Genomic DNA, 16,242 nt, shown 5'->3' with positions numbered 1-16,242 from the left:
GTTGTCCTTACACACCAATATGTTATTTGATACTTCGATGACTCTGAAACATAAGATTCACATAGATTCAAGGGAAGGGATAAAATAAATACAGTGAACTTATTCCTGAGATCAAGACAAAATGGGAAGACAGTGTCAGGGACTGGAAAAGGGAGTCTGTTTCAAGATATCTTGGGAGCTTGGAATGTGTGTGGGTGTGGGTCAGGCCTTGCTTTGGTGAGGTAGTCCTCTACCCCCAAGCCCGGGTTGGAAGGGACCTTCAAGTTAATCTGAGTCATTAAAAAACTGATATAGCCACGGACAAAGACCCTCTAACTAATTAAAGTTAGAAAGTGGTATGTTTATTCACCGTCGGGCGGCACGGGAGTCATCTCCGAAAGGCGTGGCAGCCCCAAACAAGGTTCTTTACTCTCTATTTATTTTCCAAGCTCTTACATACAATACATATGCATAACCCCAGCATCTCCCATCCCCGCTCTCTATTAAAATGAGGCTATTAGTCCTTCACACGTGCGCAGTTCTTCTCTTGAATTGGGTCGGTGGTCTCAAATTGGGTCAGTGGTCTCAAAGGATGAAGTCAGGAGAGTCTTCATCAGGTCTCTGTGACCCTCTGGCACGATCCAAGGTCCCCTGCTTCGTGATTGATTGATACCAAGTCCAGGTGCTGGCCATTGTTCTTAGTGCTTTCAATCTGTTCTTATGACGGTTCACTTACTCCACTTTTTCTATAAACAAGCTCATAATATAACAGTTAGCTCTAGCTTGGGCATCTAATAATCATTAACCTACCATTTACTAATCTAACTTACATCTTGATCAATATAAATTGCTTCTAACCCTTAGCTAAAATCTTAACTCTTTAAAGTCATGTCTCAAATCTAGTTTCAACTCCAGTGGCTACAGAAATACACCCTTACACATCATTTAGGTTCTTGGACAACAACAGCATCCATTCTAGACCTGTATGACAAAGTTAGACATGTTGCTGGTTTGTGAAAGAAGTCATTGATGAGACATTTTGGACCCATGGTAAATTTACTGACTTCCAGAAGAGTGTGCCACAGCTAATTTAGTCTGCAGGAAGTAATTTATCAGTCACCAGCTCACCAGTATCCAGTGGCCTAGAATGATGAAGTTCTAATTAAATATTAAAAAATAACAAAGTTTTATTTCATAAAAAATTCCCCTGCAGTAGGTCAAGATGCATGAATTAATAGTTTTTAAGCCCAGAAAGGGGCTTACCTTTGTAGTTAACATGGGGTGGAGCATCAAAATTCTTCTATGCATACAGCAACTCTTTTGACTACAGGAGTCCTTTAAAAAAGATAATTTATACTGATTTACAGGCCTACAGACTGGAAAATCCGCTCTACTTTTAGTAACTTTCTGCTGCAGCCAAAATTTTTCACTCCTAAAAAGCATACCAGAATTATTTTTGTCAAAATTCAGCTTGCAACTGTTGGAATATTTTAGGGCCTTTGTCTCTTAGGTTAGTGTTGTCTGCTGTCAAAAGGTCTGCCTCCTTAGGTACCTCCTTAAGTTATGTCTTAAACAACTGAAGAGAAACAGACATTTTGAAGTGTATGAGTGATAAACTGAGAGTTTTATGCAAATTTTTGCTCTTGATATTTTCAGTTTTTCAAACTGGGAAAGTGTCCTAGGTTACAATGTAAGATGTGCCCAAAATATGTATTCTATCACCATCTACATGAGCTGTTGAAACTAGGCTGGGCAGTGTTTCTCCTGCCCCCTGCCTCCAGACTATCTTCTGTTAATGGCCCATCAATGCCCTGCTGCATGACTCATAGATAACTCTCCCCAGGAGCTATCTCTGTTTAATGGGCAATCAAGGACCCATTGCAAGACTGATAAAATGATATCAGCCCATTGTGAGATGCTCCCCACCAGGGGGAGGAGCCAAGCATTCCCACCTGGAATAATCTGGCATTTGGGGCAGCACAGGCAGCCTTACCCACTGGATTCCCAGAGGACAAGAGCTGGCAGACCTTTCTGCAAGAACACTGCTTCAACAAGAGCACTTCATCTGGACTGCCACCACCACCACAGGGTATCAGGTTGTACTCTGACTCTGTCAGTGATCTTTTGGACTATTACATTTGTTTTATTTTACCTTTTTTCCCCCCTCCTATTAAATTGCTTTTTCTGACTTAGAGTCCCTTGCTGGTTTTGCTTTCAAGCCAGCACAAAAAGTTAAACATGTCATCAAATACAGCTGTACTTGATGTCACCAAAATGAATTCAAAAGTAAATTGAATTTTGTTATTATTTTCTCTATTTAATATGTTATTTTCTTTCCTTCTGTATCAAGCCTGCAATTATTTTGAAAAAAAAATCAATTTTTATGTAGCAATAAGTACTTAATGTCTTAAGTTGTTTTTTTGTACACCAATTAAAAACTTTTGAATTTTTATATTTTCAATAAAATGATATTTCTATGAGTCACAACTTTAAGACCATTACAAAGAATGAATCTTATAGGAATATAGGCTGCATTAGAGCTTTTAAGAATTCAACATTGTGTTTTCTCCATGAAAAGATACTGATTTTAGAAATGGGGTTCATGATGACATTGGAAGTATTCAGAAGGCTTGAGAAAAGGATATTTTTGTAAAATCTTGTCAGTGGAAAGATGACTAGTATGTGCTAAAAATTAACAGGGGTTATTTAAGGCCTAATTAATTCTTCTGGGCTTTTAAGATATACTGAGCTTTGTAAGTGTTCACCACTAAATATTCTGTTGCAGTGCTTATAGTGTATAATGAATAACACTCAGCAGTGATAGCACAGCATCATCCTTATTCCCTCACAGCAAGTTTTTCTCAATTCATTCATCATGTCTTTCAGCTTCTTACAGTTACTCCATAAAATCAGCCATACTCTATATTCAACAAAAAGGTTATCAAAAATAGAAATGCCTTGAATGTTAAGTTTGTTTAGTAAGTATTACATGTCTATGAATATGGAGTAAATGAGTTTACCATATAGAGTAGAGAAATATCCAAAAGGGAACCAAGTTCTGTCAAGTCAAATGGATACCCAAAATACCTGTTCCTAAGCTAAAAAATTCCTTCAGAAATACAAGTTCTCAGTTGGATTTTTCACTTCTGGCATTGAAATAGCCCATGTTTTCTAAAAGTACTTTAATTTTGTGAAGGTATAAGGTTTTTAATACAGCTGTTTAACAATAATTCTGAAGCTATATCTCTCAGATATTTATACTTGCAAATGGCTTTTAAACCTTTCCCAAATCAAGAGGAATTTTAAGCTAAATGAGGTAAATTTGCTTTCTTAGGCATAGATGATAAACACAATAAAAACAGTAGAGAAATTTCTTACACAAAGCATATAGCAGTAGTATTGGGAAGCAATACAAAATATGAAATTAGTTATACACTAAGAGAGCAGAAAGTGAATTAAGATAAAGTGAAAACATTTAACTGTTTAAATACCAAGAAACAAAAAAATCAAAGTTAATATAATTTGTCTCACAGCTGTAGAGTAGCTCAGTAGTCACTGAAAAAGCTCATTAATTTCCATGCAATTAACTATAATTAATAAGATATCCCAGGATTGTGTGCCCCTGAGAGATAATGTCAGCCCTTGGGTGCGACCTACTGTGTGATTTTATCTCAGCATGGCTCAAATTCCATACTCCTCCTGAGCTAATAAAATTAAGGTTCCTTCAAAAGGCCACTTTGGTAACTTTGGTTATTGAATTTCATTCCCATGGTCCAGAACATTAGTAACACAATGAGTACAAATATAAAATATATATATATATATAATAAACTGATCACAGATTTAGCAGCAGAGGGAGAAGACACGGCAGTCAAACCATGAACAGCATATGTCATGCACTAGCTGAGCCCTGAAGAAACATTTGGAAACAAAACAAAAGAAGAGGCTTTGAAGCCAGTTAGCAAAACTGTGATCTATCACACTTAATCAAAGACTGAAGCTATCACCTGAAACCACTGCTGCCTTGACAATTTCTAATTGTACAGTAACAAAATGCAAATCCTTGCTGAGAACTTAAGACTTATAGATAGCATGCTGTTGAAAATATCCTTCAGTCCCTTCTGTAGACAAAGTTCATTTATGTTGTACCTTACAGATGTAAAGGAAATACAGAAATGGCTGGAGATTGCAAGGGATGAGCTGGATGTTGGTTTGAGTACTACAGATAGGGTGAAGGAAAGGGGAGATGGATACTAGGAACTGCTAAGATGACAAAGGGAGAGCCTCTGGGTGTATTTGCTGCAGTACAACAGGGAATGTCAAAGTTGGCAAAGAAGGTGTACTATCACAGAAACTATTGCTGTTTCACTGGCAAGCTGCAAATTGGTGTTGGTGTCCCTGGAGCAACAAACCTGTCAAAAAACAGTAAGGCGAAGCTATCCAAGAAGTTCAGCAACATTTATGGTTGGCTGAATCTGACGTGAGCATACTAAGAACTTTAGAAGGAATAAAGTTTGGGCCTCAGACCAAACACTATGGTGCTTATTAACCAGTTGTGCTAAGCAGTGATGAAGCTGTGAAACAATATTTTGTGAACCATCCCCTGGCAGTAAAGTGTTTGGTGATGCAAGCATCTGAGATTACGTTACTTCTGATGTTAGAGTGAAAGTGCTTTAAAATTACCTAAACATGGAATCTTTCCGACCAGTAATAAAATTTGATCAAAACAACATGGTTTTAATGACGAATTGCTTTCTCTAAATTCTAATTTCAAAATCTTACACTTTTAAGAACATATAAGTATTTCTTCTTTCTGTACTTCATAATTTAGAAAGAGTTCAGATTTCAGCTTTGTCTCTCAAGCTTTTGTAGTGCTTGTGAACCTTGTTCACTGATACATTTGATTGTAATGACATTCTCCTTCCAAGTTTACATGGTTATGCTTCATGTTCTCATCATTAATGTATCTCTGCCTTATGATGTTGGGCTCATGCACAGGATTTTCTCTCTGCCTATAACACTCTCTATTCCCACAGACTATAAAATAAACCTCTTACGGAGGCCTTTTAACAGATTTGAAGATGGTATATAGGTGAGAAGCACATCACGTCAATGTTGGATGGGCCCACTGCATCTGGATTTATTATGATGTTAATTACATGAATGGGCTTTCAGTTCTAGACAAAGGAATCTCTTTTTAGTGTAAATTTAATAAGTAAAATAACCATTTCTTGTTTAAAAATTCAAAATTCCTACCTACAAAAGGAATTTAGATCAACTTTTAACTAACAGAGTCTCTGTTTTTTCTCTCACTGTTAAGAAATCATCAAATCCCTGTACCTAGAAATATCATTCTCTGAAGATATTCTTTTCGGTAACAAATGAGGTGACCAGATGTCCCAGTTTTTCTAGCAAAAATGTAGCATCCCTATTTTCTTTCTTCCTATATGGGTCACTCTATCCCATGTTTCAAGTCCTTGTCAGACAGAAATGGCAACTCTGTAAGGAAAATCTGAAAGAAATTTTCCTGAAAGCAGCAGATTTGGGTTTCCAATATTTATAACAGCTTTTCAGCTTTGTATAAATAAAATCTTTTGGGATAAAAACAACAGCAACACAAAAATACAAAGGAAAGTTTAAAAAACCAAATTAGAACTCTGCTACAGCCTCCAGTGCAGTTCTGCTCTCACAGTCTGCCAAGAGTGTTTTAATGTTTTAGTCATTAATCCATGGACCTGCAGCTGGTATATGGAATTACATAATGCTTCTAATGATTGTTTGTTACTTACCTAACTGTGTAGATTGTGGTGCTGAAAATAAGGCGTTCACTATTGACACTTGGAGTTGAACAGGGAGAAGACTGGTCCAGAGCTGCTTTCAAACTCTAGATAAGCAAAGGTCAGGAAGATCTCTGACAGTACCTAAATCAAACAGGGGATCATATTAAAGTGGATAATGATGAAAGACTAAATTGTCCGGGTCTTGTTTGCATTCCTAATATTTGAAAAATCTGCCTTCCCAATAAAAGTTAAGCTTGTAGTTGAACAACAGTTGTCTCTTTCACCATGCGTGCTGGTTCTGGCTGGGGTAGAGTTAATTTTGTTCACGGTGGAGCGTATGGGCCTGTGTGTCAGATCTATGCTGAGCACAGAGTTTATAGCATAGAGATATTTTTGCTATTGCTGAGCAGTGTTTACAGGGCTAAAGACTTTTCTGCTTTTTATACTTCCCTGTTGGCAAAGGAAGCTGGGAGGAGACACAGCCAGGACGGGCACCCCAGCTAACCAAAGGGACTCCAGACAGTAAAGCCTGAAACGTAAGGGGTTTACCAAGGTCCTTGTACTTGTGGTTACATGGACCAAAGAAATACCAACCAGATATTCTCAAGAGGACAAAATTATTTTACTGGCATAATATAGAAAATCAAGGAACTTAGGCAAAAGATTTAATACAATATCCAATCAACATAAAACACTTCTCATGGTATTAATTTGGACCATTCAACTTACAAAACTTTAAACCTGTTTGATGTTAAGTTACTCAAAATGTTCCAAGAAAAGGTAATTAGAAGAAGAAAGAGAGAAAAAGAAGAAACCAACCCCCTCCCCCCCCCCCCAAAAAAAAAAAAACCTACCAAAACCAAAAAAACCCAGCCCCACACATAGCTACCAGTTCCTGGGTTACGGCATGGATCAGATACAAACTCCAGTAAAGAGTAGGATCAAGACCTGTGGTTATCTCATGCTCAGCCTTAAACAGCCAAGGGCCTCTGTGGGCCCACCCCCTAGGTGGGACTTCTGATCACTCAGCCACTCAGGAATGGGGTTAGCACTGTGTCAGGTGTGCCAAGGACTGGCAGCTCTGCCAGGCTGGGATACAAACTCCAGGGGTGTTGGGGTGGGGCGGCAGTTCAGGACCTTGTCAGGGCAAGGTGTAACCTGCCCCTCTGCCACACCCCACAGGCATCCCAAAATGTCTTGAGACATCAGCCTTTCCAGTCTTTGGCATGGACCATGTGACAACATGCTCAGTATGCAAAGTGAGAGGAAGAAGGAGGGGACTTTTGGAGTGATGGCATTTGTCTTCTCAAGTCACCATTACACATGGAGAGGCCTTGCTCTCCTAGGGATGGCTGAACACATGCCTGCCCGTGGAAGTGGTGAATGAATTCCTTATTTGCTTTGTTTGCATGTGTGGCTTTTGATTTTCCTATTAAGTTTTCTTTATCTCAACCCATGAGTTTTTTTAGCTTTTACCCTTCCAGTTCTCCTTCTGATCATGCTGGCAGGGGAGTATTATGATCTGCCCCTGAAGATGGGTTAACTGAGATGCTTATAAATAATAGATCCCTTGGGGCAGATTAGAGTGAAACAAGTCTAAATGACCAGTGTTTATAAATATATATATGACAGGTTTATTTCAGAACAATTTGGTTGCAATGGAAAGGAAGTAGGTAGTCAGTCTGGTTATTATCTATAGAAATACAGCAATATAAAAACATAAAAGTAACACTTAAGAAAATGTATAAGGAAAAGAAAGGAAGGGAAAGAAAGAATAAGAGTAGAAAGATTATACACCCATGGATCGATCCGGATGAGACTTGATTGTTGCAATTTCGGTGTCTGTTGATTGGAATGCTGCCCCGTCTTGATCCCTTGGGGGTGGGGGAAGCCTGCAAAACACATATGTCAGTGGATTAATATATGCTCATGGTCAGGAGGGAAGGCCATGCTCCTCCCCTGGCTGGGGATAGTTTTATATTGTCTGATGTAACACTGTGGATCAGGATCATATGCACTCCTCTGGTGGGAGGCCCCAGAAATGACTGGGGATGCTTCAGGAGCCTTTGATGGCTTATGACACCTAACACATGACAGCTGTCTCTCTCAGCATAGTTGAGCCAGTCATGCCCCATCAGAAAGGATGAATAACCTTAGGCCTATGTGCGAATGTCCCAATACCTTCCCTCAGGGGAGTTTTACACCTGAACCACTTGTGTTAAGGAAGCCATAGGCATAATAAAAAGCATTATCCCACCTTGCAAGATCTTCTTATCGGCCTCTTCCCTTATCTGTCTCAAAACTCAGCTCATTGCTAACAAAGGCCTGTTGTTGTGGTCAACCTCTGGTGGTGGGTGCACACCCCCTCTGCACCTGGGCTGTTCTTACACAGATCAGGGGTTTCACCATGTCCAGAAACCCTCCTCCTCCTCCCCTTCAGCTGGGGGGGTGTGTGCAAGCCTGGCCTTAGCAAAGCACCTGCTGCTTTTGCAAATGGGTGATTGTTTGAGTCATTAATCTTTAACATTTCAGTCTCTCACAGGGAGTGAGCCGGTGGCTGCGTGGGACTTCTGGCTGGGGTTAAGCTACAACAACAATAAAAAGCAACTGCAGCTGACATGTTTATAGGAAAAGCGGTTGATCAAAAGCCAGTAAATGTCACTAGAAGGTGAGTGGGAAGTGGCTTATATAGTAAAAGTTTGTTGGAAATCTACTTGCAAAACACAGCAAGGTTGGGAAAATAATATATGTCCATTAGGTGATTAATCATTCCTTATTTCTTTCCTTAGTATAACCTATATCATCTCCTTTGACATCCATTCTGATTTTTTGAATTCATTTGGGGAAAGGGTGGATTATAACCTTTTGGAGGGCAAGTGGGTGGGGAGAATATACTTACTTGTGGTAGCGAGAAATATTACTTACATGGATACATGCAGTTTTATTTGAATTCTATGGGGATTAAAAGAAAAGCTCAAGACAGTGTTTGTAAAACATTTATCTCTAGCCTTTTAAACTCTGTTCTTTTAAGGGTTAAATTTATATATTCCAGCCCTTATCCTCAGATCAGTGTACTCCTCAAAGTATACTTCTTGGAGCAGAAGCTGAATGTCCTATTTCAATTATTAACACAGTTTTAGGAATTTTAGGACTTCATTTTGATTTTTTCTAGTGCTAAATAAAATTTGAATGTAGAGACATCAATTTGACATTAGCATGTTTTTACATCATGACTATGGGAAACCTTTTTCTGAGGCAATGGGTCAAAGAAAAAATCAATATCTGATTTGTTTGTTTGCTTGACTATTCAACACAGTTAATTCATCTTCTATAGGATACAATAACTATTTCATGAAGAGGTAGTATGCTGATTTAAAAAAAAAAAAGTCTTCGAAAGGTAAGATTGATGTATGTTGTATCTGAGAGATAAACACTCAAAGAAGATTCAAACACAAGACTGTCTGACTGCACCTTGATTGCCCCACCAGCTGTCATGGATGAGGAATATCAGCTTCTGCCACTGAAGAGGAGGTGGCAATTCTCATCCTCTCAGCACTTCTCATCCTCTCTGCACTTCCCCAGTAACCAGGTATTGCCTTATGGCTGAATGGCTTTGTAATGCTCTGTGGCAGGGTGAACTGAAAAAAAAAGGCTGAAGAAAGGGTAACATTCACCCCTTTGTTTTTTTTTTTTTTTTTTTTTTTTTTTTTTTTTTTTTTTTTTCATTGTTTTCCCTCAAGGACATGTACAAAAATAATGAGAGAGATCCTTTGTTCCTTCCTATAGGGATTCCTCTACTCCAAAGAAAATGCTAGTGGCTGGTGCCTTTGCCTCTCTCTGTCGGGTAGTTGTTTATTTTTAAGGTTTTCAGAATTACAGATTGTAGCCCAATTAAGGAACTATTTTTCCCTTAAAACAAAAGTTGGTTCAGAAAGTAATAATTTTGACTGTATTTGTCTCTCACATCAATAACTAGTCACTAGAGTGACTCCTCTAGCATAAATGGATCACTTTGTCCAGGACCAAGCACCCTTTTGTGCTTACACTTATTTATAATACTAAATGTATCTCTTCTTTAAGCTGTTTCTAGGACAACACAATATTTCCAGGAAGAAAAGAATGCTAGGTTCTTGTTCTACCTCTTGAAAACTAATCAAAGTCTTTTTCTCTGTTGCTACAGCCCCTGGCACTCACAATATGCTTCCACAGTTGGGCAGTTGTCAAGACAAAACCACTGTCTGGTGAGCGAACCATGGCTGTCTCACAATTTACCTGCCCTTCCCCATCTGTCTCCACTCACCAGCTGTGCTTGAGCCCTTCAGGCAGGAACAGAAGAACTGGATACACATAAACTATCTCTTCAGGGTGACCAGTGTAAAAAATTGTGTTGGGGTTCTCTAGGAGACAGAGAAAAAATACAGATGCACTATTAAACTAATCCCCATCAAGCGGGAAAGAGCAGAAACAATCCTTGTATCCAGAAGTTAGAGAGTCCAAACTCTGTGTCCTTGGCTCCCACAAAACTGTGTCAGGAGCCAAAGGGATCTGGCTACTAAATTCCCTCTTACAGGTTTTTGTCAAACTGTAGAACTGTATTTCAGAGTCTTTGGTGCTGACAGACTGACAAACACCAGGACTGTTATTTATTACATCAGCTACCAAATGGGTTTGAACGCACATTTCCTTCAGCTTGTCTACCTCCTAACCTCAAATATAGATCTGCTGCAAAGTTTAGTGCATTTAAGAGGACTATAGACAGTGAGGAAGGGTAGAATTTGTCACAGATGATCACATTTGTTTTGCAAAAATAAGTTTATTGTACTTGGCATAACAATAAGAAAGCCAGGCTCGCTGGCCAGTCAGCCCTAAGAAATAGTGAACAGCATCTGTTTAAGTCTCTGAAGTAACACAATTCATGCATGGCATTAGGTTATGTTGCATCATTTAACACAACATAAACCTCACTTACCTTTTCCTCCCTTTGCCACTTTCTTCCAGCTTATTCTCACTCCAACTGGCTGCAAAAATGCATAACTGTCTTTGCTGCTTTAAAATTCCTGGCTTTTCCCCTCTAACTTTTTCAGATAATGTAATTTTTTTTGTATACTACTTTTCTGGGAACCACTGAACCCACATCCAAGAAGTATTATCTCTCCCTTATGCATCTCATCGTAAGACTTCGTGGGTGTTTTTTTGACTGAAGTCCTATACAAAACGAAATGGTATTGTTATGTCTGAGACATTGTCATACAGGATGAGACACAAATCATACTTTACCAAATTTAATGAAAGATTGCCATCAGGTGTCTAAATGTCTCACTTGCCTGTTTAGTTGAGTTATGGCAAACAATAGTAGTCAGAAACTTAACATATGTAGCAATTCAACAGTTTTATTATCTGGACTTGTTTTCTGCAAGCTCTATTGAACTAATTTATAATAATGGGATTGAAAACACCCTAATTCAAATACAAAATGGAAACATTTCTTATTTTTCTTGTTTCAGAATGATTGCTTCATTTAGAAATATTCATAATCTGATAACTGAGTCTCTTCATTATAATATAATGCTTGATTGCATAGGGAGCTATTCTTTATTCAGTGGGTTACACTGCAGGGTATCATGGGGAAAGAAGATGTATTAGCCTGTATTCAGAGTTTATATAAAAAAAATGAAACTGCAGAATAATAGAATTGCATCTTTTATATAGTGCTGCTATTTGAAAACAGAAGGACACATTTTAAATGGGAAATTCTAATCAGAATCTGCTAGAAATGTCACATGTGCATTTACCCATGTGCCTGTCTGCCTTGCCACATGGTTGGGGTATGTCAGCTAAGCAGTTCCTAGTAACATTCACTGAAAACAGAGGGGCCATTAGAAATTGTACAAATTTTATAGCTTCTGTCACATGTTTCTTGTACCCCAAACATTTTTCATTTATTTCAGAGGGAGAACCTGTGCTGCTGAACAGGTTTCAGTATTATAGTATGTATGATGAAAGGGATGAACCAAAAAAAAAAACCAACTACAAATTTACTGGAGTTAAGCACATCCATATAGTACATTTTCAGAGCTTAGGGATGGTCTGCACTGAGGAATGCTGCATCCAGAGGTTTACACAGTAGACTCAGAACTACACAGGTACTGCAGATGTGAATAGCAGAAATAGTAGCTGCATGCAAGAAGCAGCCGCTCACTGTTCTTCCAGAGTTAATTAGCTCTTCTCTTCAAATGAGCTAATTAGCCCGGGCACAGCTCTGCACCGACATAACCATAACAGTCCTGGAGCTGACTCATTATCTGGCTTGATATCCTCTTCATTCATTTATGTGAATACTTGCAAAGCTCTGAAGAAAAGTGTGCCTTGGTAGTTAGGTACCAGCTTCTGCACTAATTAGTGTCTGAACTTTTTATGAAATGTGGAACAATTTCAAGACGAAAAAGAAATCAATGTCTCAAAGCTTAGTGGTTAGAAGACTCACCTCTAAGGAGGAAGGAAAGCAGATCAAATTCCTGTTTTCAGAAGCAGGTGTAGGTAAGACCCTTCTAAGTTTATTTTTTCATGGTTATAAAAAATTCTTTCAAATTATACAGAATCATAGAACCTAAAACAAAGGAAGTTATGGGGGGTGTTTATTTTATTTTTTTGTTGTTGTTGTTCTTTGAAATGCTTGGTTCTTCCGCTAAACCAAAATTCAATTACTAGCAGAGCCCTAATAGCAAATACAGATTATTGACTGCACTTGAGGCCAACCACAATGAACTACTGCCTGAGGGTTAAAGCCATTCCTGGGATTAGGTAGTATTGCCTGATGCCAATTGCAAAGAATACTTTAATACTTTTGAGCAATAGTTTGCTGCAATTTCCCTCGGACCCAGTCAGTGATTAATTAACCTTTTAGAATCTTCTGGGTTAATGGAAAGTTTGCTCTGGAAAGCTGCACAGATTGAAACATGAACCAAGATCATCATCCGCAATACCAGAATACCAGTTCTTCTTGGAAGATGAACGACAGTTTTCAATGCTTGTTAGGTTCTTGCATCTGCCCGAGGGCAGTAATATCCCCTATTTGTAGTCAAATGAGCTTGTGTGACATTATCTCAAATATTAAGAAAGGTTTTTGAGTGTATAAAATAACCACTGTTTATCTTATAACAGATAATTATCGAAAAGATGTCAGCTCAAATGCTACACATTTTTAATCAACATGGGCATAAGAGGGTCAGGAAATAGCTTCATGAGAGATACATAGAGTGGATACAAGAAGCCCAAATGAGGGAACAATTGTCCATATTTCTATCCACCTCGAATTTTGTGGATATTTGGATGTGGATTTATGTTGTGTCCAAGACAAGGAAAAATGCTTCTGAGTTGTATTTGATCAATTGCATGCCTTCCAAGTCCTAGATTTATCTGGGTAAACAAGGTTTTGTGGTAAAACCAAACTCCAAGCAAGTATTGGGAAAATACTTGCACTCCTTAGTAAAAGCATCTTTAAAAGATTATCAGCTCAACAAGTGTCAAAAGTAAGTAAAACAATGCAATCCTACCAGATGCCTACTGACTGTCAATAGCATGCTTACTGAAGATTTCAGCATTCTTAAGTTCTGAAATGGCTGCAAGTTAAGAGATTGTATTAAATGCAGATCATTTCTGAATCCCTAACTCCAGCACTGCAGCAAGACTTTTCAATGATGACACAATGAGTTACAGTCTGCCAGTTTGCCACAGATTCGAAGTGGCAGCAGCTGAGGTGTGCTTTAAAAATAGGGATTTTAAAAATTGGATTCAAAATCAATTAAAATCCCATTACAAACATAATTTTCTTGGTACAAATCACAAAATAATATCTTTTACAATAAACTATAAAACTGAGGAAGCTTACATGATTAATACTATCTATTGCACAGATACACCCATACCTTTCAATCATGTAAAAACTACATGTCAAGAGAATGTCTTTGGAAAGTAGAGAGTGCGTTTTCAAGAGGAGGTCAACATGTATTTCGTAAGATTCTGAGTAGGTGTCTCTAGGTAGATATGATTTCCCTCCCCTCCTCAAAGTCCCTTATTATCCATTGCTTTTGGAGATTAAATGCCAGCATATCTATATCATAAAGCAATGAGACATGCAACATGACGGTCAGAAACTCAGTAAAGCTACTGGCCATATATCACATTTTTGATCCCTGTATGAGAAAATAATCAGCCAATTTTCTATTGGTGCAAAGTCATTGCATGTCTTAGATAATGAAATCACATCCCTTTTATATTGAGAAAGAATGTGCTTTAACTGCTTTCCGAAGGGAAAATAAGGGAGCAGATAAAGAAAAGAAAAAGCGAACATCTCTCATACCAAATAGCAAGATTAATTTTTTTAGTTTATTTCATCATTAATTCCAGTTTTTCTGAGCTGTCAGACTTGCTTGGCCTCTTCTAGTAAAACCACGCCCATAGTTTTAAGTGTTGGCATTCAATTCTTATGCAGCGTGTTCTAGGCAAAGTTGGATTATTATTGGAGTTTTTTTGTGGTCTTGTAGATCTTTATGGTGGTGCTTGTACTATGGCAAGGAAATTAATGACTCGACCATTTTCCAAGGAGGTAAAATGAGAAAGACACTTTCAAACACAACTCTTTAAATTTATAGTAAACTTAGCTTTTCAGTTTCTTCCTCACTAATCTTGTTTTAGACAGTATTTTTAAGACAATATTGCATTAGTAAAAGTTGCCAGTCACAATAAATTTTTCTTTTTTTAATATTTTGTGATGCTTTAAATGCATATTCCTGTAAAGATTAGGCATATAATTTAATTTTCCTTGTATCAGATGAAAAAAACCATGATTCCCCACAGAAGCCTATTGACTCCTTCAACCTTGCCTCTTGAAACCTTACTGAACACAGAAGCTGATACTGCAGGTTTTATATTTATAATGATTAATTAATTCTGCACTAAGCAATGTTCCTGACTGCAAGAACAAAATCCACTTTAGAAAACATAAATGACAGCTTGCCTAAAATAATTAACACCAGTGCTGATAGAATTGGGATGTTCTCTCTTTGCTTTACCCTGGCATATTTGAGAGAATTTAATTACTAATATTTCTGACTAGCAGAAGAATTGCATTAAAAAAGCACTAGATGTGGCAGGATTGAAAGCTCATTCAAAATATGTTACAGAAATATAATTGCGTTGGGATAAACCCTGGTTGAAAATGGAGATATAATTAACCCACAGTTAAACATACTAGATTATTTCTGTTTTTTTTTTCAAGGAAAGCAGATCACATTAAAAATAATCTGTGTGGAAGTATCATCTCATTTCCCTGCCAGTCAAACAGCCAGGTACAGTTTGGCTGTGTAGCACAGCAACCTTGAACCCTGGTATCCCTGTGCAGAATAAGTCAGATAAGGTCTGTCCTGGTAACTGGATGGTTCCACCAGTGAGCAAAGCATGTGTGGCTTCACAGCCTGGGAAGGAACATCCTTCCTCCCTAGCTGCAACAGTTCTGTTCTCACTTTTCATTAGGGATGGAGTTTTGCCTTTAGGATGGTGAATAATGTTAACTTAGTTATTTTACATGAGGTCTTGAAAGAGGACAATTCTTCCCTGGAAGGGGACAGTGGGTGCTTTCTGTGCATGAAGTGGCCTCATGCACCAATTTTAGCATTGTGAAACTAAGTGAAACTGCTTACAGAATTTATTGACTTCAAGTTGTAAACTCAAGTGACTGGTTCCTGTGATATAAATAAATGTAGGAGGAACACGGGAGATTGCTGTATTTCCCTTCAGATTTCTGGTAAGATTACATAAAATTATGATAAAAATGCAGACTCTCAGCCGGAGGAACTAACATGCAGTTATTACACCATCCCACTCAAAGTTAGGACTACTGTGGGTAGAAGGATGTGACTGTACCATCACGGCTTCCTCCTTGTAATCTTTACCACACTACAGCCTCCCTATTTCACATGTTTATGGTTTAAAAATTGGAGGATGGGCAATGAAATTCCTGTGAGTCCATCATTATCTTTCTGTGCAGACACATACAGGAGATTGCTAATCAGGACTAACATACAGTTCTACATTACCACATTTGTACCAAGGGGTACTCGTTGTTCCCTGGATGGAGCTCAGGAACTGCAACATTGGAGGTACAAGTTTATGAATATGTAAATACTTACAGCACACCCAGTTCTTTATTCTTAGATATTTTTCTTCCAGAGTAGATGAAGGACCTGAGAGCTGAAGAAATCAGGTATTGTAGTGTGTCCTTCCTGCCACTGGTAGATTTTTACCACAAATGTCATCCTTTCTTCTTTTATTGGTTAGGGCTATCAAAGAAAATCTCAGCATTACCAAGGGCCCAGTTGTGGAGGGAGAAAGTTGATAAAGAGTAAATGGGCAACCAGCTGGCCTATTTTCCAACATGTACCATCTCCTCTAGTGGCTTGTAGGAATATGTTTTGCCTACACACAG

At 38.2% G+C, this 16,242-nt stretch overlaps 1 long non-coding RNA gene across 3 annotated transcripts; it reads right to left on the bottom strand.

Annotated features, from left to right (window-relative positions):
* Positions 1-461: 461 nt before the first annotated feature.
* LOC120753260 (uncharacterized) lies at positions 462-16,037 on the bottom strand. Of its 3 annotated transcripts, XR_005701034.2 has the most exons (6): positions 15,947-16,037; positions 10,060-10,156; positions 7,557-7,651; positions 5,769-5,900; positions 1,243-1,314; positions 462-725 (listed from the first exon to the last, which is right to left on the bottom strand). It is a non-coding gene; the product is annotated as an uncharacterized LOC120753260 (long non-coding RNA). The 3 variants fall into 3 exon arrangements; XR_005701035.2 differs by lacking the exons at positions 7,557-7,651; positions 10,060-10,156; positions 15,947-16,037 and adding an exon at positions 6,614-6,697; XR_009207903.1 differs by lacking the exons at positions 7,557-7,651; positions 10,060-10,156; positions 15,947-16,037 and adding an exon at positions 6,649-6,693.
* Positions 16,038-16,242: the final 205 nt, after the last annotated feature.

Source organism: Hirundo rustica, chromosome 5, assembly GCF_015227805.2.
Source record: "Hirundo rustica isolate bHirRus1 chromosome 5, bHirRus1.pri.v3, whole genome shotgun sequence".
Taxonomy (NCBI): Eukaryota; Metazoa; Chordata; class Aves; order Passeriformes; family Hirundinidae; genus Hirundo; species Hirundo rustica.
Note: the sequence above shows the minus strand (reverse complement) of the source record. Positions and strands in the feature narration are given on the sequence as shown.